Here is a 21442-nt window from a genome sequence, read left to right on the forward strand (position 1 = left end):
AAAAAAAAAAAAAAAAAAGAAAAAAAAAGATCCTTGCTTTTGCTGTATTGTAACATAGAGCAAACACATTATAAAATGATTCCTCCTAATGTTCTTGTGTTTCCATGTTGTTATTTGAAGTAATTTAAAAGTGTCAATAAAAACAACATTATCTCCAGATAAGGCTTTTGCCATTGTTCTATAGGAAATGTCTATGGGGTGTGCACATGTGGTTCTCTCTCTCTTTCTTGGTGGGGGAAAGGTTAAGACAGGGTCTCATTCTGTAGCCCTGGGTGGCCTAGAACTTACTAGGTAGAGCAGGCTGTCTTTGAACTAGTGGTGATCCTCCCTGCCTCAGCCTCCTGAATGCTGGGATGGCAGGTATATGCCATTATCGATGGTTTCTTTCTGTGTATGTAGCTTTAGTTAAGATGAAGAGGACATTTTATTTTATTCTTTTTTTTTTTTTTTTTGGTTTTTCGAGACAGGGTTTCTCTGTGTATTTTATTCTTTTTAATATATTTTTTAACGATCTTTTCTCATTTTAAATACCTATCCCAGCTCCACTCCTTCCTCTCCTCCTGCTCCTCCCACCTTCCCCACCCCACCCCCATCCGGTCCTCAGAGAGGGTGAGGCTTCCCATGGGGAGTTAACAAAGCCTGGCACATTCACTTTGAGGCGGGATCAAGGCCTGTCCTCCTATGTCTAGGCTGAGCAAGGTATCCCTCCAAAAAGAATGGGCTCCAAAAAGGCAGTTCAAGCACTAGGGATAGATCCTGGTCCCGCTGCCAGTGGCCCCACAGACTGCCCAAGCCACGTAACTGTTACCCACATTCAGAGGGTCTAGTTTGGTCCTAGGCAGGTTCCCCCCATATCAGTCCAGAGTCAGAGAGCTCCCACTAGTTCAGGTCTGTTTCTGTGGGTTTCCCCATCATGATCTTGACCCCTTTGTTCATATATTGCTCCTCCCTCTCTTGGACTGGTTTCCAGAAGCTTGGCCCAGTGCTTAGCTGTGGATCTCTGTATCTGCTTCCATCAGTTGCTGGATGAAGGTTCTCTGACAATTAAGGTAGTCGTCAGTCTGATTACAGGGGAAGGCCTATTGTTTAGGGTCTTAGCTGGGTTCATCCTTGTGGATTCCTGGGAATTTCCCTGGTGCCAGGTTTTACACTAGCCCCATAATGGCTCCTTCTGTCAAGATATCTTTTCCTTATTCTCCCTCTCTGTCATTTTCCCATCTCAATCACCCTGTTCCCTCAAGTTCTCCTTCTCCCTCCCCTTTTGCCCTGCCTTCTCCCACCCCACCGCACCCCCACACTCCCAATTTTCTCAGGAGATCTTGTCTATTTCTCCTTCCCAGGGGATCCATGTATGTCTCTCTTAGGGTTCTCCTTCTTAGAAGAGGACATTTTAAAGTTACATAAGCTTCTAACGTCTAAAAAACATTAAAAAAACTGTCTTTGAGTTTTTTGGGTTTTTTTTTTAACCAAACATAGATTAAATTCCAGTTTGTTTTTTGAGAGGCGTTTTGGGATCAAACTGCGTTAGGGTTTTACAGGGAATCACAAATTCAGCTGAACACCCTGTCTAGATGCTCAAACTTGGTTGACGTTTGGCGGGAGAGATAGGAATAGATAAACACTTCACAAGCTGCTTGTTAAATTTGTTGTACGTGAATTCTTATTCCTCTTGACTCATTTCTGAGACCCAGACTAAGGTTACTTGTAAGTAGAAGCAGTTATGACCTTGTACCTGACTTGCATCCATGGAGAAATGAGAGTGTTAGTCGGGGAAAGATGCCCCTTGTAGTCTGTGTCTCTGTGGTGGGATCCCTCGAAGAGGGGCACAGTTGCCTTCAGTCTTCTCTCTGAAAACCATCCTAAAAATCACGTTTATTTATTTTGTACGCATGTATGCACGTCTGTGTGCCTGTGTACACCACGGTGCATTTGTGAAGGTCATGTCAAGACTTGTGAGAACACGTTCTCTCCTTTCACCACGTGGTCCAGGGGCTCCAACTTGGGTCATCGGGCTTGCCAGTAAGCACCTTTGCCTGCCGAGCCACCTCAGTAGCCTTTCTTACCAAAATTTCATTATCGAGGAAAGACCAAAATACATTATTAAGAAGGACAAATCAGGCCAGGCATGAGGACACACGCTGTTAATCCCAGCACTTAGGAAGCAGAGGCAGGCGAATGGATCTCTGAATTCAAGGCCATAATGACTTCCGTAGCAACAGAGCTACGTCAGGGCCTGTCTCTAACTAAATAAATAGACAGAAAAATAATAAATAAATAAATAAATAAATAAATAAATAAATAAATAAACAAACAAAAAGAGAGGCGGGGAGGGAAAAGTCTGGGGGCTGGAGAGATGGCTCGGCTGTTAAGCACTCTTGCTACTCTTTCAAAGCACCTGGACTCAGTTCTCAGCACCTACAAGGCTCAACCTGCCTCTAACTCCAGCTCCAGGGGATCCAGTGCCCTCTTGGGCTTCCAGGGACACTGCAGGCACACAGTACACATATACGTTAAATAAATATAAAAGAGAGAGAGAAGGCGGGAAGAAAGAGAGACAAGCCTGTCAATGCCCACCACACTCTTTCCTTTTCCACTTTGGTTTCGTTCCGTATTCCAGAGAAGATTATTTATAAAACCACTATCTGTTCCATGAGCTAAACAGACTTTTTAGATGGATGTTCTCCAAAGTGCTCACATTCCTCTGAAAAAAGTCATTCCCTAGCCCCCTAAAAATCGCTTATGCTGGGCAAGAAAAGGAGAAAGGAAGATAAAAATGCAGCCACCCATTCTAAACAAACACATATATTTTATTTTTTATTCTCTCTGTCAAAAACATCCATACCTGTTTATATAGAAATGTTATATATATATATATATATATTTGTTTCATAATTCAAAAGGCTACTACTTTCCCAGTGAATGTGGTTTTGCAGGACTCGGCAGTAGGGAAAAGGTCCATTAAACATCTCTGACATCCTGCCTGTACTCTTGAAGGAAAATAAAGAGGAAGAAGAAAGCTATAATATCGGCAATAATTTCAAAGCAAAGCTGTAGTCAAACTTGTTTCTAAAGATATCCTGGGATAGTGTTAGGAGATGTCAGAATTTTACATTTCTAAAATGTGTTACTATAATGTGTGCATGTCCGTTCAAGCACACAGTGTGCACATGAGGCAGGGGACTCACTGGCAGAGGCGGTTCTCTCCTCCTACCTTTATGTGGGTTCCCGGACAGAATTCAACCCGTCAGGCTTGCTTGGCAAGTGCTCTCTGTCATCTGAGCCATCTCACGGGGCCCCTTAGAGAGGAAGTTTTTTTTTTGTCTCCTAAAATCATTGTGCATATTTCCACCTACTCCACAATGGCACTCATTGTTTGGGGAGAGCAGACGCTGTCTACAAAGAAATCATTTCATTGGAAAGAAGTTCTGAGTGGATTTTTATATTCACACCTGCCAAAGGAATCTCAAATCATAGCACTCTGGATTTGTATGAGTCAAGCCTTTGAAAGAAAAGAAAAATAAAAGATCTTATTTATCATTCAAAAAAGGCTTGGTTGCAAAGCTTAAACCATATTAGAGGATCGAACTTTTCAACTTTAGGAGAATTTACCGCAGAGTAAGGACAATGAAGTGACTCACAGACAGCTCCCCTGCCTTCTTCTTGGGCAGGAAAACCACAGAAGCATTTCCTGGGTTGGGAGGGAGAAATCAGGAAGTCAAGGGAGCTGAAGCACCTAAGAGGGACTGTTTCCAAGGCCTCGCTGGTCAAATCTGCGGTGACAGAGAGGGCTGATGGTTCAGCCGTCATCTGCCTGCTTTCTACACGAACTACCCAGGGCAGCACACTCCTAGGCGCAGCTCAGAGGGTTAGGAATGGCGTCTAGTGGATCTTAGATTCGGAGACCCTGAATGAGTGTCCCTTGGTCTGTGTGACCCAGATGGATGAGACCCGTGAGTTCCTGGAGCAGCCTGGGGTGGGACGGAGCAGAGGAAATGCACAGCAGTGTGCCACGTGGGACAGACACCAGAAATCTTGCAGAAGAAGAACTTGGATTCTGAACAGCTGGAAATGCTGAATCTTTCCAGAGAAAGTCATGGAAGCGCCAGGGAAAGTCAGAGAGTAACCTGGGCCACACAGCTGGAGGCTGTGGGGAGATTAGAGGGCTGGGTTCAGAGACAGACAGATGCTCCAGCGAGGTTTGAAGGAGCAGCCTTCATCGTTGAGAGGGCAGCTTGGGAGATTGGGCCATGGAGGAAAGAGGCCACATGAATGTTGGAGAAATGGGCTTAGTTGCCCATATCCTTTCTCTAGCCAGCAGGGAAAAGATTCAAGACAAAGAGTCAGCCTTGAAGGGCTTCTTGTTGCTGTTAGAACAGGAAAGACAGGGACTGGGGAGATGGCACAGAGAGGAAAGTTTGCCGTGCAAGCATGAGGAGCTGACTTGGAATCCCCAGCACCCACCTAGAAATCCAAGCGTGGGCAGTGTGAGCCTCTAATTCTATCACAGGAAGGCAGGGACGGGATTTCAGGAGTTAGCTAGCCAACGAGCCTAGCACGATGGCTGAGCTCCAGTCGCAGTGAGAGACACCGCCTCAGAATAATACGGCGGGAAGCAGTTGAGGACACCAGTGTCCACCTCTGCCTTCACATACATGCACAGGAATGTGTATCTATACACACATGCATTTGCACACAACTACACAATGGGAAAGACAGATGATAGCCTCTGCTTACTGCTGTTGATGTAAAGGTGAGGGCCGTGTTCACCAGGGAGGCCTCTGAAGGAACATTTCATAAAGGAGCAAGAAACAAATGAAGGTCCTGCTACCATAGGTAAGGATCCAGCATGCACCTGCCTGAGGTCCTCCGAAAGCTGCACAGAGGCTATCCCCATCAGCGGAGGCTTTCTGTTCTGTGGTTGAGCTTCCTAAGGGCTCGTGGCAGCTGGAACAGGAAAGTGAGCCACTGATGAGGCAATATGAGAATTTTACCGAATTCCAAGGCCTCTTCAGTGAACCTGCAGGGCTTGGGAAAAGAGACATAAAGGATTCCACACAGAGGCCTCCTGGGAAGTGGTCTAGATCAAATGTCTTTGTGAGGCTCATGCAGTTTGGGATGACACTTTAAGCCAAAGCCGGGCGGTGGTGGCGCATGTCTTTAATCCCAGCACTCGGGAGGCAGAGACAGGCAGATCTCTGTGAGTTCGAGACCAGCCTGGTCTACAGAGCTAGTTCCAGGACAGGCTCCAAAGCCACAGAGAAACCCTGTCTCGAAAAACAAAACAAAACAAAAAAAAATTTTAAGCCAAGATTTGTTTTTCTCCCAAAATGATATTGCTGCCCGATGACTGTTGACCCATCAGAATGACATGCATCACCTAAGGGAAAGATTAATCTAAGAACAAAGGAGATTGAAGGGCTGAAAAGTGTGTGTGTGTGTGTGTGTGTGTGTGTGTGTGTGTGCACGCGCACATGCGTGCACGTGTGCTCACGTGTGTGTAAAGTTCTCTGTGTGTGCTTATTATGTGGGCACGTGTATGTTCATTGGGATTTTTGTTTCAGGTAGCATCTTACCATGTTGAGCAGGTTGGCTTTAAGTGAACTTTAGGAATATCTGGGACTAGACATGTGCACATTGACACAGCTGTGTATGTTTAAATTCAGGACCTTGCTGGGTGGCGGTGGTGCACACTTTAATCCCAGCACTCAGGAGGCAGAGGCGGGTGAATCTCTGAGTCCAAGAGTTTGAGGCCAGCCTGGTCTACAGAGAGAGTTCCAGGACAGCCAGGGCTACACAGAGAAACCCTGTCTAAAAGAAAGAAAGGAGGGGGAGGGAAAGGGAGAGGGAGGAAGGGAGGGAGGGAGGGAGGGAGGGAGGGAGGGAGGAAGGAAGGAAGAAAAAAGAAAGGAAGAAAGAAAGATTAGGTTCAGGGCTAGCATACTTGCCCAAGGTGTACACACACATCGGGTGTACAGTATATGGTTAAATGACCCATGTGCAGAGATATTTATTTTAACTTGGGTTTGTATGTCAGTAAAAACAGAGAGCCCCCCCCAATTCTATTTTATGGAAAGTTTCACCTTGTTCTTTTAAGGACTCCTCTAGTTTAGACCTTTTCTCTTAGAAAAGCAGCCAGGACTCCTATTTAGACCGTTCAGATTTGTCTCTCTTTAGGCACACCTCGGTTGTTCTTTCTCTTTACACCTCAGACTGGGTGCAGGCAGCAGGCAGGTGATACACGCCATCACCTGGTTCTGCACCGTAGAGAGGAAGGTCTGCTTCACCTTTTGCCCTCTGCCCCTTGCAGGCAGAGGTGTTTTCTCTACTGTGGGTACCATTTGCTGCAAGACTGCTATGTCCTGCTGTGGATGCCTCCTGTGCTGGCCTCGGCTTCTCGCTTAGGGTGTAGCCCTCCTGGACTGAATCCAGTCCCTTGGGTCTCACAGGTCCTCACAGTCATTGGGGAGCCCTCTCAAAGACACCAGCCCTGTTGTAACCAGCCTAGCAGGATGGCTGACATTCTAAAGAGACACTGTGTCTTTCACTCCGGTCATCAGACTACTGGAAGAATGGGCCCCAAGAGACTGGAATTCCCCCAGGAACCTCATGCTGGGAGAAGAGAAAAATCTAAAGACTGGGCCAGGCAGAAGGAAAATTTCAGGAAAGAGATTAGCAATTTGTCAGCCAGGCAATAACAGGACCGTGGTTACGAACCACAGCCTGCCCAGGACTGTTTAGCTTGGCTTCTACTTAAAACTCAGCCTTAACTTCAAGACCCCAATGCAAACTTGAGTGGGTCACTAGATCCCTTTGTCTCGTTTTTTCAACGTGGCCACATTAAGTAAAAATCTTTTCCCTTGACTTTTATCATTCATTTGGCTGCTTTAACTGGCTTATTGAGGATAGGCGGTAAAGTCTGGTTTGCTGAGGCATAGGCTGGGATCTCAAACCCAGTCACATTGTGGGCTTTATTTAGGATACTCGGGACCCTTAAAAGCTCAGGGAGCCCCAGCCACGCTCCTTTCTGCTCACCCAGCACACTCCAGCCCTGCGGCTCTGTTTGCAACAACCCTACTTTGGTGTGGGGTGTTTCTTCCAAGTCCCCGAACAGAAAGAATGCCTGAGCTGCCTTTCTTCGAAGCTTCCCTTTCACCCAACTGGAGAATTCCACGCTGCTGGCCTTCTCTCTAGGCTCCTCCTCCCTAACCAGGAAGGGTTTTTATTGCCTTTTTTTTGTGTGTGTGACAGGAAATTACCATGACCTCATGTCTTATGGTTTATATTAAAAACTATACTACTCCATGCCTCAGATATCTCCAAATAGTTGAGGATATTTTGCACATTTCAAACAGGACAAGTTGGCCCTTCTACTCAGCAAGCATGTTCCGAATCTGTGCTCGGCAGGCCAATCCTGCCTTTGCCCTATCCAGCTCTCTGCTCTGGGGCTTGATGTTTGCAAGTCACATGATCATGTAAACTGTAACCCAGCCCTTGGAGACACCAGTGTGAGCGGGCTGGGAGCGGTCTGGAGCTGGAGCGGTACTTGTTGGACGCTGCTGCGCTCTGCCGTGGATGCACGTCCTCCTAGGATCACCTTCCCGCCCCTCTGATCTTGCCTCTGTGACCGCTTTTTAATAGAACTTCAGCAGCCACTCTGCTTTCTCCCTGCCTCCATTTCTCGTGCATCTAATTATCTGTTCACTATTGCCCTCCTCTGTAAGATTTCTGTTGTTGCTGTTTTGAGACAGAGTCCTCTGTATCCAAGGCTGGTCTCCACCTCACTAAGGAGCTGAGGGGGACTGATCTGGTCTCCTGAGATTACAGGTATGCACCACGGCTGGTTTATACAGTGCTGGTGCTGGGGAATGAACCTAGGGCTTTGTACATACCGGGCAAGCAGTCTACGAGCTGAGCTACATTCCCCAAAGTGTCTTCTTGGCTAGAATCTAATGGAGAGATCTGGCTTTGAAGATCTTTACTTTTGAAATGAGGTTCTAGAGGAAAAGAGTAAATCTTTGCATTCCTGTTGTAAAAATCCTAAACTTTTGAAGGCAGTAATGTTTAAACTAGGGGGAAAGACACAAACAAGACATACAAAAACAAAAAGCACATCAATGTATTTCAAAACCGCTATCAAAGCCCCCAAGGGTACTGTGTTCATCATGTTGCAGCCATTTTGTTGCAGCCATTTTGCTGGCCTCTCTGCTCGTGTGCAGTGTTCTTAGCTATTATCATGTTTTGTACATGATAATATGTACATGATAAATGTATTGGGTCTTGTACACCTACACCAGATCCCAAGTAATCAGTTTTTAATTTATATTGTAGCAATATACATTAGATGCTCAGGTAATGCCATCTTTTCTTTTTTTCTTTTCTTTCTTTTGATTTTTTTGAGACAGGGTTTCTCTGTCAAACAGCCCTGACTGTCCTGTGATGGACGAAGGTCATTGGTTAATTAATAAACAAACTGCTTGGCCCTGATAGGTTAGAACATAGGTGGGTAGAGAAAACAGAACAGAATGCTGGGAGGAAGAGGAAGTGAGGTAAGCCGCCTCAGACAGATGCCAGCCGGCTGCTCTCCAGGGCAGATGCGATGAAGCAAGCCGCCAGGTCAGACATGCTGAATCTTTCCCGGTAAGACTGGTGCTACACAGATTATTAGAGATGGGTTGATCGGGATATGAGAATTAGCCAGTAAGGGCTAGAGCAGTGTTTAAAAAGAATACAGTTTTTGTGTTGTTATTTTGGGGCATAAGCTAGCCAAACGGCCGGGAGCTGGGTGGCAGGAATGTAGCCCACAGCTCCTACTACAGTCCTGGAACTCACTTTGTAAACCAGGTTTTCCTTGAACTCACAGAGATCTGCCTGCCTCTGCTTCCCAAGTGCTGGGATTAAAGATGTGAGCCACCACACCCAGCAGTATTTTTTAAGCATCTCCAATTAATAGTATGAATACCTTTTCTAATGAGGAAAAGGTAGGGAAAATCAGTTTGGGATTGGATTTTCTCTCATCTTCTGTTTATTTTGACACATCTGAGCCTGCCTTTCATATGCCTCTGCATCATCCCCATTGCAGCCTCCTAGTTCATTACATGTTACCCTCTACCAAGCTGGTCCAATGCCTTCTCACTTCTCTAGCCTCCCAGGCTCTGCATCTTCCTTCAGAGCAGCTACTATAACATGCCTTCAGACCTTAGCATGACTGACTCCATGATGGGGAAAGTATACCATTCCGGCCATAAAATTCAGCATGTAGACAGCACCACCAGCCAAAACAAAAACAAAGACCTAATCCACCAAAGTCCATAGTTCTGGGAAAGTCTCTAAATGAACTAACCTTGCTTGTTGGCATTTGTAGTTCTGTTTCTGGGTAACCGTTATTGCTAACTGAAGTATGTCAACTCAGAATATGGCCTTTATGCTTAAAACTCACCCTGAGAAAGGCTCAGGGCTACACTGGGATCCTGAACAGCCAGTGTAGTCACCAGCTGGCTAACAAAGACTTGCTATTGCCTTAAACCCATGTGGAAGTGGTCTTCTCCGGTTGATATCCATCATACCACCATGCAGCAAGCACAATGCTATGAACTCTCTGCCCACAAGACATCCACATCGTAGTCACTCCAGTGGGGAGTGTTTGACGCTGTGTGGAAAAGGCAGCTCCTAGTCATCCCAAGGATGGAACATGGAAGAGCAGGGCCTGATCATGCACTGGTACCTCACAGAAACCTTCAGCAGCAGTTCCACGGCTGACTAAATTAATTACTGTCTCTGCACCTCCAAATATCTACTATTTGTCAAATCTCACTCCTACCCTGAAAATGTATGCTCATGCTCTCTCTGATGGCTAATCTTGGTTGTCAATTTTACTACATCTAGAATCAACTAAAACCTAAGTACCAAAGCACTCCTAGGAGGGACTTTCTTGACTGGACCATTTGAGGGGGGAAGACCTACCCTAAATTTGAGTCATACCTTCTGATCGCAGCCTATGTAAAAGTATATGAAAAAAAGAAGCTTTGGCTTTTTGCCTGCTTGCCTTCACGCTGGCTGGCAAGTTCATCTGTCTTGCTGCTGAGGGTTTCCTGAGGTAGTATTAGAACCTACTTCTTTGGGATCCCAACCAGACTGAAGAGCGATTGAGACATCCAGCCTCACTGACTGAACAACTACCGGTTCTTGGCCTTTTTGTCAGGAGAAAGCCATTGTTGGTCTACTCAGGCCACAGATGTAAGTCACTTTAACGAAACTCTAACAATTCCCTTTTAATATAGATGCTCATTCTACCATGTCTGAACCCTGACTAATACACTCTCTGCTCTGTATTTTTTGTGACAATCTTCACCTCACCCTACAGGAATGCTACTTGACATTCAAAATGAGGTGTGATGTCATCCAAAAGTCTGCTAACATTTTGGAATTGTTCTTTTCTTCATTGTATATCTTGTTTACATTTTGCATTCATAGTACACACAGAAGCTGAGTGTGTCGGCACACACCTGTCCATCCCAGCTATCCAGGAAGCTGAAGAAGGAGGATTGTTTGAGCCATTCAGTTTCAAATCTGCCTGGATAGTATAGGAAGAAAAGTACCAAGGTCTTAAATTTAGAAATAGATTGATGTGGGGCTGGAGAAATGGCTCAGTGGTTAAGAGCATTGCCTGCTCTTCCAAAGGTCCTGAGTTCAATTCCCAGCAACCACATGGTGGCTCACAACCATCTATGATGACGTCTGGTGCCCTCTTCTGGCCTGCAGATATACACACAGACAGAATATTGTATGCATAATAAATAAATAAAATATTTAAAAAAAAAAGAAATAGATTGATGTAAGCCAGGAGTAGTGGCACATGATTTTAATCTGAGTACTCAGGAGGCAGAGGCAGGTGGATTTTATGAGTCTGAGGCCAGCCTGGTATAGTGAGTTCCAGGATAACCAGAGATACATATTAAGACATATCAAGACCCTGTCTCCAAGAAAAAAAGAAAGGAAAGAAAAAAGAAAAGAAATAGACTAATGTAAATTAAAATATAAAAATTTCAAATTTAGAAGTGTAAAATGAGAATTTTAAAGTTCCAGGCTGCTCTGAGATACAGGTTCTTGAGCTCCCGTCTTTCTCTGCTGACTAGAATGGCACTCTCGCGTTGTCTGCATCGTGTATTTGGTCAGGAGCAGCCTCCAGTACTGCACTAGACAGACACAATTCAAGATTTGTCTTGGCTGATAGAGAAGATAGATTCTCCATCTAGTGGTCAAACTGTAAAACAGCGTGCAGCTCTGTACTTAACCTAATACAACTGTATTAGGTAAAGCAAAGCAAATGGCAGCCAAGCTGCAGAAAAACTAAAGCAGCACCTACCCGACACCACAGGCTCCTTCAGCCGTGGCCTGTTTTGGAGAGCTCAAACAGGTACAAATCCGTCTTGATGCATTTTCCAATAAACTTCCTACATGATAAAAGACATCCTTACAATTATTTTCAATGGCTTTTTTCTTCCCCATTTCGTTTTCTTCTTTTTCCTCCCCCCCCCCCCCAAGAAAAGGATTCAAGTATCTCAGGCTGGTTTTTCACTCCATATATAGCTGACAACAACCTTGAACTTCTGATCTTGGTGCTTCTACCTCCCAGTTCGTATAGAGACTGAACCCAGGGCTTTGTCAGTGTTAGGCAAGCAGTCTGCCAATTGAGCAGTATCCTCAGGCCCCAGAACCTGGAAACAACCTAGATGCCCTTCAATGGAAGAATGGATGAAGAAAGTATGGAATATATACATATTAGAGTACTACTCAGCAGTAAAGAACAAGGACTTCTTGAATTTTGCGTTCAAATGGATGGAAATTGAAAACACTATCCTGAGTGAGGTAAGCCAGATCCAAAAAGAGGAACATGGGATGTACTCACTCATATTTGGTTTCTAGCCATAAATAAAGGACATTGAGCTTATAATTCGTGATCCTAGAGAAGCTAAATAAGAAGGTGAACCCAAAGAAAAACATATAGGCATTCTCCTGAATATTAACCTTCATCAGGCGATGAAAGGAGACAGAGACAGAGACCCACATTGGAGCACCAGACTGAAATCTCAAGGTCCAAATCAGGAGCAGAAGGAGAGAGAGCACGAGCAAGGAACTCAGGACCGCGAGGGGTACACCCACATTCTGAGACAATGGGGATGTTCTATCGGGAACTCACCAAGGTCAGCTGGCCTGGGTCTGAAAAAGCATGGGATAAAACCGGACTCGCTGAACATAGTGGACAATGAGGACTGCTGAGAACTCAAGAACAATGGCAATGGGTTTTTGATCCTACTGCACATACTGGCTTTGGGGGAGCCTAGGCAATTTGGATGCTCACCTTACTAGACCTGGATGGAGGTGGGTGGTCCTTGGACTTCCCACAGGGCAGGGATCCCTGATTGCTCTTTGGGTTGATGAGGGAGGGGGACTTGATTGGGGGAGGGGCAGGGAAATGGGAGGCGGTGGCGGGGAGGAGGCAGAAATCTTTAATAAATAAATAAATAATAGAAAATAAAAAAAATAAAAAAATCAAGGGTAGTTTCTGATCCATGACTAGAGACATGATCTCAGACTCCTCTAATTCAGCAATTTTTTTTTTTTTTTGGTTTTTCGAGACAGGGCTTCTCTGTAGCTTTGGTGCCTGTCCTGGAACTAGCTCTTGTAGACCAGGCTGGCCTCGAACTCCCAGAGATCCGCCTGCCTCTGCCTCCCGAGTGCTGGGATTAAAGGCGTGCGCCACCACCGCCCGGCTAATTCAGCATAATTTGTGAACTAAAGGTTCCTCTATGACATCTGATTTTCCATGTTACTCTAAGAAGCATTCAAGGGCAAATCTAGGAAATCAAGACTAACACTATGACATCACAGACATCACCGAGCAGGCCTGTGAATTGCGCAGGGACCTGACCATTGACCTAAAAAGGGGTCTCACCTAGCAGGGCTTAGGTCTTCTGCTGCTCTCTCTCCTGCTCAGCCCTCACTCTCTAGTCCTGACCCTCACCAGGGTTTCAGGTGAGGGCAGCTCTTGTCCGCAATGGCTTCTACTCTGCTCAGGAGACGTGAGGCTGAAGGCCAGAACTGAGGAAGGCGCAGGACAGCATGACATACTTCGGAGATTCCGTTACCCTGCTTGGTGTTCTTTTTAAATTGGCTTCAAAAGATGTGGGGGGTGGAAGGGATGGAATAAGGAAGGAAAGCAGAAATCAGGATGGGCTAGAGGGAGGAAGGAACAAAGAGGGGAATTGAAGGAGAGAGAAACTGAAGGTAGTTTGACATAAACAATAGTATAATGCTCCCGGGAGAGGGATCTGTTTCCAGTGCTTGGGAATGAATACAGGCCTCACACATGCCAGACAAACACTCGATCACCGAGCTATGTTTCCTGTCCTTAAGGAGGCTAATTTTTCTTTTGTTTTTTTGTTTTGTGCAACAGTCCTGGATGGCCTGAAATTTACTTTGTAGACCAGATTGGCCTCAAATTTATAGAGATGCATCTGCTTCTGCCCCCTAAGTGCTCAGATCAAAGGAGTGTGCCACCACTGCCTGGCAAGGCTAATTTTTATCTATCTATTTTTATGTGCATTGGTATTTTGTGTGTGTATGTCTGTGTGAGAGTGTTGTGAAGTCGGTCTTTTTCATTGGGATCTATGGCTCCCCAGTAATGACTTGGAGACCAATATTATTAAAGCTTGGCCATAGCTTAGACTTATTACTAACTAGCTCTTATAACAACCCATTTCTATTAATTTACCGATTGCCACATGGCTAGTGGCTTTACCTGTCTTCCAGTATATCTTGCTCCCTCTGTGTCTCCTGGCAACCCTGACCTTCTTGTTAGTGTTCTCTCTGTCTTGAAACTCCCGCTAGCTATTGGTCGTTCAGCTTTTTATTAACCAGAGTGACACATATTCACAGTGTACACAACAGTGTCAGAACCACTGGAGACAGAGTTACAGGCAGTTGAGAGCTGCCATGTGGGTGCTGGGAACTGAACTGCTGAGCCTCTCTCCAGCCCCCCAGACTACTTTTTCAAGTCATCTATTTTATTTTAATGAATTCTGTCCTATTTAGCACTTACATTGCTTTCTCTTTCCTTTCCTTTTTTAGCAAAAGGAAGAATTTAATTAGGTTTATGGCACCAGAGGATTAGAGTCCAGGATAGTAGGACAAAGGCATAGCAGCAGGAGCAGCTGAGAGTTCACATTTGGACCTACAAGCAGTGGGGAGAGCATGCTAGGAATGGCAGGAATCTTTAGAAACCTCTAACCCCTGCCCTGTGACACGTCTCCTCCAGCATCTTCCAGTAAAGCCACACCTCACAATCCTTCCCAAACAGTTCCATCACCTGGGGACAAAGCATCCAAATACATGAGCCTATGGGGGCCATTCTTATTCAGACCGCCACAGGCCGGTTCATTCTGTAGGTTGACAAAGTGAAGAGCATCTGCTTTGCTGGGTAGAGCCTTTGGACGTAATTCCAGCTGTCAAGTTTTGTTTTTCTATTTTTGAAGTCTTATCTAGAATATCTACGTGTGCCAATACCCTGAGATGTTTTCCTTATGTCTTACTTTGTCTCCAGCATGGTTTTGCTTAGGTTTCGTTGATTACTTGAAGTCTTTGTGCTCTTACATGAATTTCGAGACATTTTCTCGAGTTATGCAAAATCATTGTTGGTAATGAAGTTACCCACTGTTACATTGTAGCCTAAACTTACTTTTTATATCCACTAGCATTTTGTTTTTATAAAATTAGGTGCTGTTCCAACATTTGGCATATACATTTACATCTCATGATATTCTTCATGTAGTTTTGAATATATTTTGCTTATTTTTTCCTATCTATCTCATAAATCTGATGGTTTACTGTTTTAGTAATATCTCTTTCCTAGTGGGATTTATTCATATTCTTAATGACAGTGCTTACTAAATTCCTTCTTTTTTGAGAATAGGATTCCCTTAAGGATCTGCTGCACTTCTGGTCTAGTGGTCATGAATTTCCTTAATTTATTACTTCTCCTTCAACTGAAGTATAGCCTTGCTGGGTACAATAATCTTGGTTGGTAGTTATTTTCTTCTGGGACCCAAAATACATCATTTCATGCCCTCTTTGTACTTGAATTCTTTCTAAGAAATCTGCTGTTAATCTGATGCATTTGACTTTATTACTTGACATTTCCCTCTTGTAGATTATATTACTTTCTTTGTCCTTTTTTTTTTAACAATTTAACTATAATATGTCATAGTGATGTACTTTTATGGTAATGTGTGTTTGAGGGTCTAAATGCCTCTTTTACCTGGATGGTCATGTCTTGCCAAAAACTTGGGGAGTTTTCTACTGTTATTTTACGGAAAAGGTTTTCTATGCCCCCATCTTTACTTCTTCTTCCTCAAGTATGCCAAAGATCTTAAATATTTTAATTTCTAAAGGGTATCCCAAAGCTCTTGCATTTTCTCATCATACCTTTTTTTTAAACCTCTCTTTTGTTCTTTCTGTCAGACACTAAGAACTCAAAAGATCTGTCTTCAGGCTGTTATTTTTTTTGTAGGAGGCCGTAGGTCCTTGTGCTCACAGATAGGCACTAGGGAAACCAGGAATGTTAAACACACAGGGCTGTTCCTTCAAAGAGAGATGTACCACCCGTTTTCTGCCCAGAGAACTGGAAACAGATGTCGTTAAGTTGGGTAACCTTTGCATTATCTGTATAGCCAGGCCATACCAGCGCCCTCAGACCCTTATCTTAGGGTTGTCTCAACCAATCTATGGCACTATCCTTCCCAAGACCCTTATCATGAGTTTGTTTATCTTGAGCCTGTTTCCTCTGTTAATCTATAGACCCTATCTTTGTGGAAGATGTCACTTGTACTTTACAAGAGTTTCAATGTAATCATGTCTTAAGCTTTGTTGTGCATATGGGACTGAATTAATTATCACCAGGAAACTTTTTTCCAAATTGTGCTGTGCTTAAATATGCCTAAAATAACTGAGCTGGTGTCAGGTTCTCAGAGTTTAAACCACTGCTGTCTACTGAGTCTTGCTGAGCTGGACTTCCTTCTTGCCTCTTGTAATCAACACTCTACTGGCTGTGGTGTTTGCAGAGACCCCCCCCCCCTCCACATTTTTCCCTCTGCTTGATATAATTTGTTATTGAGGCTGCCAACCAACTTTCCCATCTGACCTTTACAGTCTCTTATTTTCTTTGTGATTCTCGTTCAGATACTGTGTGGCCTTTTTAAATTCATTTATCTGTTTTGGTTATGTGGAGAATTGTTCATTGTTAGGTTGGGCATGTTATAGGATATTGTGTTGTAGAATATTATTTTAAGATATGTTACATTTTTTTAAGCTATGGAGCACTTGTTTAATGATGTAAAGATGTGTTGCTTTTGTGTTGCATTTGTTTAACTCTGTAAAGCTGTTGATTCTTTCTTTGCCCGTCTAAAACACCTGATGGTCTAATAAAGCGTTGAATCGCCAATAGTGAGATAAGGGAAAGGGTAGGTGGGGCTGGCAAGCAGAGAGGAGAAATAGAAGGAGAAATCTGGAAAGAAAAAGAGCAAGAGAACAAGGAGAGGAAGATGCTAGGGGCCAGCCAGCCAGAGTTAAGAGTGAAAGTAAGATATACAGAAGAGACAAAAGGAAAAAGCCCAGAGACAAAAGGTAGTTGGGATACTTTAAGTTAAGAAAAGCTGGCAAAAAACAAGCCAAGCTAAGGCTGGGCATTCATAAGAAAGAAGTCTCCATGTGAGTGATTTATTTGGGTGCTGGGTGATGGGCCCCCAAAGTGCCAAGAATAAAAGAGTAAAACACAACCTACTACAATATTATGGGATAGCCTCCTTAGTGATGGTCACTTGATACAGTCTTGGGAGGTATCCATTCTGGGTTTAACTCTTAGACATTCTCTTATTCTTGCCATAATCTCCAAGGCTAAGCATTTTTCTCCACAGAGAGTATCTCTTTATGTAGCCCTGGATGGTCTGGACGATGTAGTCCAGGCTTGCCTCACAGAGATTCACATGTCTCCTTCTCCAAGTGCTAGGACTAAAGGTGGGCACCACCCACATCTGGCCTAGCACTTACATTCATAAAAAACGAAACAAAAAATAGTTTGACAAGCTGGGAAATGACAAAGCAACTGAGGTAGGTTTTTACATAGAAGTAGATAACTAAAACTAAATTAGTACCTGAAGTGGGGTATAATATTACTAAAACTATGAATATATATATATATATATATATATATATAAATAAAATTCCTACTTTTCCTAGTCCTTTTAGAGTATTGGTTCTCAACTTGTGGGTTGTAACCTGGGCTCCCTGAGGTGGGTAACAGGTTACTAAGAAGCAGGAGGAAATAGTTTCTTACTTTGAGAGCCCATTCAAAGCCTCAAACTTGGTATTCTGTACTAAGTTAATGGAAGATTCTGCACAGTGCTCAAGAAATGTTTGTTAATTTTCCTCTCCTAAGGTGTTCACCTTCTATCCATAAGACCACCATATCCAGAGGGGAGAGAGGACAGGAGTTTATCTGACTGTTAAAGTCAAACACAGGCCTACATTGAATCTTTTTTTTTTTTTTTAAATATTTATTTATTATGTATATAATGTTCTGTCTGTGTGTATGCCCAGAAGAGGGCACCAGACCTCATTCCAGATGGTTGTGAGCCACCATGTGGTTGCTGGGAATTGAACTCAGTACCTTTGGAAGAGCAGGCAATGCTCTTAACCGCTGAGCCATCATCTCTCCAGCCCCCCTACATTGAATCTTATTGGAAAAACAGAAGCACTTATTTAAAAAATTAACAATAGCCGGGCGGTGGTGGCACATGCCTTTAATCCCAGCACTCGGGAGGCAGAGGCAGGCGGATCTGTGAGTTCGAGGCCAGCCTGGTCTACAAGAGCTAGTTCCAGGACAGGAACCAAAAAGCTACGGAGAAACCCTGTCTCGAAAATCCAAAAAAAAAAAAAAAATTAAAACATTTGGATAGCACAAATTCATAATTGTGACTGTATGCTGTGGACACAGTCATCAATTTTTATTATTTTTTTATTTATTAATTATGTATATAGCATTCTGCCTGCATGTATGCCTGCACACCAGAAGAGGGCACCAGACCTCATTACAGATGGTTGTGAGCCACCATGTGGTTGCTGGGAATTGAACTCAGAACCTCTGGAAGAGCAGCCAGTGCTCTTAACCTCTGAGCCATCTCTCCAGCCCCAGTAATCATATTAAAAACACAAAATACTTTCACTTAATTGTCTTTCAGTTTGAAGATGTTCTTAGACTTATACAGTAAAATGGTGGCTTAATCAAAGATAAGATTAATGCAAATATTTAGCCTCCTCCCAGAACGACCATATGGCTATTGTCACATCAGTTAAAAATTCTGTTAAAAGCAATAAGGATGACCATCTGTTGGGGCTGGCAAAGAAAGTAACGTATTTCAAAACACATCCAAATCTTCCCCTGCAGATCTATAAGCAGGCATCTTGGCTATAGATGATTTGGATTGAATATCTAGTCTGGGAATCTCAGACAATGCTCATTGTATTTATTAAAAATTACAGAGAACAGGTCTCTTGGTGGTCTCCATCGCTGATTTCTGGTTACCTGAAGGCGCTGCAGCAGCCGTTTAAACCCCAACCCTGGACCCTTCTATGCATCAGACGACCCCGATCCGGGTACCTCGGCCGAAAATGCTATGGGCCCTTCCGATCGCCGCGTCTGTTTCCCAGGACTGAACTGCCTGATGACAGCAGCGAGGAGTCTTTGAAAGCTGACATTCAGAAACTGAAGGAGAAACAGGACATGCTGGACAAGGAGATTTCCCAGTTAGTAAAAGAAGGCTACTGTGTGATTGAACTGGAGGATCATATCGCTCTTCTCCATGAGTACAATGACATCAAGGATGTGGCACAGATGCTTCTGGGAAAGCTGGCTCTGACCCGCGGTGTCACCACCAAGGAGTTATATCCAGATTTTGATCTAGAACTGAGTGACTGAGGAGAGTCTTGCAGATTTTTGTCTACAGCCCACAGGGACAGGTGGATGGAGACATGAAAAACAGTCCAGACAGTACATTCATATGGTTTCCAGATAAAAAATGCTAGAAGCCCAAAATTTTCTAACGGGCCCAAACTAAGTTTAGGGTGGGGCTTAGAGAAGAAGGGTATTGGGAGGGGTGGGTATCATCAGTTCTAAGATTCTTAGTGTTCTTGTGAACGGATGTGTGGGGTTCTCCTTCTGCTAATAAACATGAGCAGTCTCTGTGTGGTTCTGAAAAAAAAATTACAGAGAACAATTTCTTGGTGTAATATCTTCCTTCCCCACTTCTGAGTCTTAGTTATTTTTCTACTGCTGTGACAAGATACTGTGACCAAGGCACTTACAAAAGAAAGCATTTAATTTGGGGTTCACCGTTTTAGAAGGTTAGCATCCATGACCATCGTGACAACGAGCATGGCAGCAGGTAGCATGGTGCTGGAGTAGTAGTGAGAACTTACGTCTGATCCACAAGCACAAGGCAGAGAGAGGGAGGGAGGGAGGGAAAGGGGGAGAGTTAACTGGGGATGGCAAAGACTGCTGTAGAGTATTAAAGATGTGTCACATTTATTTATGCTGTGGGATATTTACTGATGCAAAAATGGGTCGCATTCTTTTATGTTGCATTTGTTTGACTCTGTGAAGCTGGGTTACTTTGCCTGTCTAAAACACCTGACTGTCTAATAAAGAAATGAACGGCCAATAGCAAAGCAGGAGGAAGGAAAGGTAGGAATGGCAGTCAGAGAGAATAGGAGAAATCTGGGAGATGAAGGAGCAAGAAAAGGAGCCAGCCGCCCAGTCACACAGCCAGACACAGAATAAGAAGAAAAGATATACAGAAATAGAGAAAGGTAAAAGCCCAGAGGCAAAAGGTAGAGGGGATAATGTTAAGAAAAGCAGGCAAGAAACATGCTAAGCTAAGGCCAGACATTTATAAGTAATAATAAGCCTCCATGTGATTTATTTGAGAGCTAGGTGGTAGGCCCGCCAAGAAAGCCTGAGTAAAACACAATGAACTAAAATAGACTTTTGAAACCTCAAAGCTTACTCCCAGTGACACACATCATCCAGCAAGGCCATACTTCCTATCCTTCCAAACAGTTCTAACAACTGTGGATCATGCACTAAAATATATGAGCTTATGGGGGACATATTCAAACTGCCTACCCTTCTCTCTTTCTCTCCCTCCCTCTCTCTTCCCCTCACTTTCTTTTCCCTCTGACTTTGTGAGTTTATGTGCATCACACACATTCAGGAGTTCATAGAATCCTATGCTGGATTCCCCGGAAATGGAGGTGTTTGTGAGCCATCATGTGGGTGCTGGGACCTAAACCAGGTCCTCTGTAAAAGCAGCAATCACTCTTATGCACTGAGTCATCTCTCCAGCCTCCTTTGTACCCTTGCTACAGGAGTTAATAGGTCTGTTTTGATGTATACCAGGGAAGGAGACTTTAAGACACTTCTCGTTGCCAGGTAGTGGTGTGCACACCTTTAATCCCAGCACTTAGGAGGCACAAGCAGGCAGATCTCTGTGGGTTTGAGGCCAGGCTGGTCAGATTGAGTTCTAGGACAGCCAGGACTGATACATACATAAACCCAGTCTCAATAAAACAAGAAACAAAACCTCCAAACCAACAACACCCCCCACCCAAAAAAAGCTTCTAGTTCAGTAAGTATAGGGATACAACGATATATACCCATGCAGGGCAAAATATAAACTCCATTCCCAGCCTGAGTAAGATCAGAGGCAAGAGTGTGTGCTTTATCCAGGAAATAGCAAGTCTTGAAAGATGACAATGGCCTTAAGTATGTACTCTGCATGGCTTTCTTTAGCACTCAGTCCTACCCGTTTCTTAACTCAAAAGATTTGAAGGAGCTGACTACTCAGCACCCTCAGTAACCTTTAAAGGAGCCTGGATTTTGAGCTCTGCCCTTTAAATCTATTTGATAGAAAATGGCGGATGACAAAAAAAAACAAACCTGTTTTACATGGAAACATAGAATAAAAAACAAATTTGATCTGTGATGAACCTGCACAAAATCACATGCAGATTAATTAACTGTCACGATTTTGCTGTTTTCCACCCTTCCTCCATCACCTCATCTTCCCTAGAGCATTTCAGAATACAGAACACACCCAGGACATTCTGTGTTCCCCTATGTATTTCAGTATGAATCTACCAAAAAAAAAAAATTAAAAAGGTAGGTATTATTTATTGTGTGTCATTCCTCCCACCCCGAGACAAGGTTTCTGTGGGCCTGTTTCCTTGACTGTTCTGGAACTTACTCTGTAGACCATGCTGACCTCAAACTCGGAGTGCTAGTATTAAAGGCAAATGCCATTATACCTAACAGATGGGTATTTTTTTTTTTTTT

The 21442-nt window shown here is 43.8% G+C and overlaps 1 pseudogene; it reads left to right on the forward strand.

The window, feature by feature from the left end:
* The first annotated feature begins 18562 nt into the window (after positions 1-18562).
* Positions 18563-19296, forward strand: LOC101982173 (annotated as a pseudogene).
* Positions 19297-21442: the final 2146 nt, after the last annotated feature.

This window comes from Microtus ochrogaster, chromosome 5, assembly GCF_000317375.1.
Source record: "Microtus ochrogaster isolate Prairie Vole_2 chromosome 5, MicOch1.0, whole genome shotgun sequence".
Lineage (NCBI taxonomy): Eukaryota > Metazoa > Chordata > Mammalia > Rodentia > Cricetidae > Microtus > Microtus ochrogaster.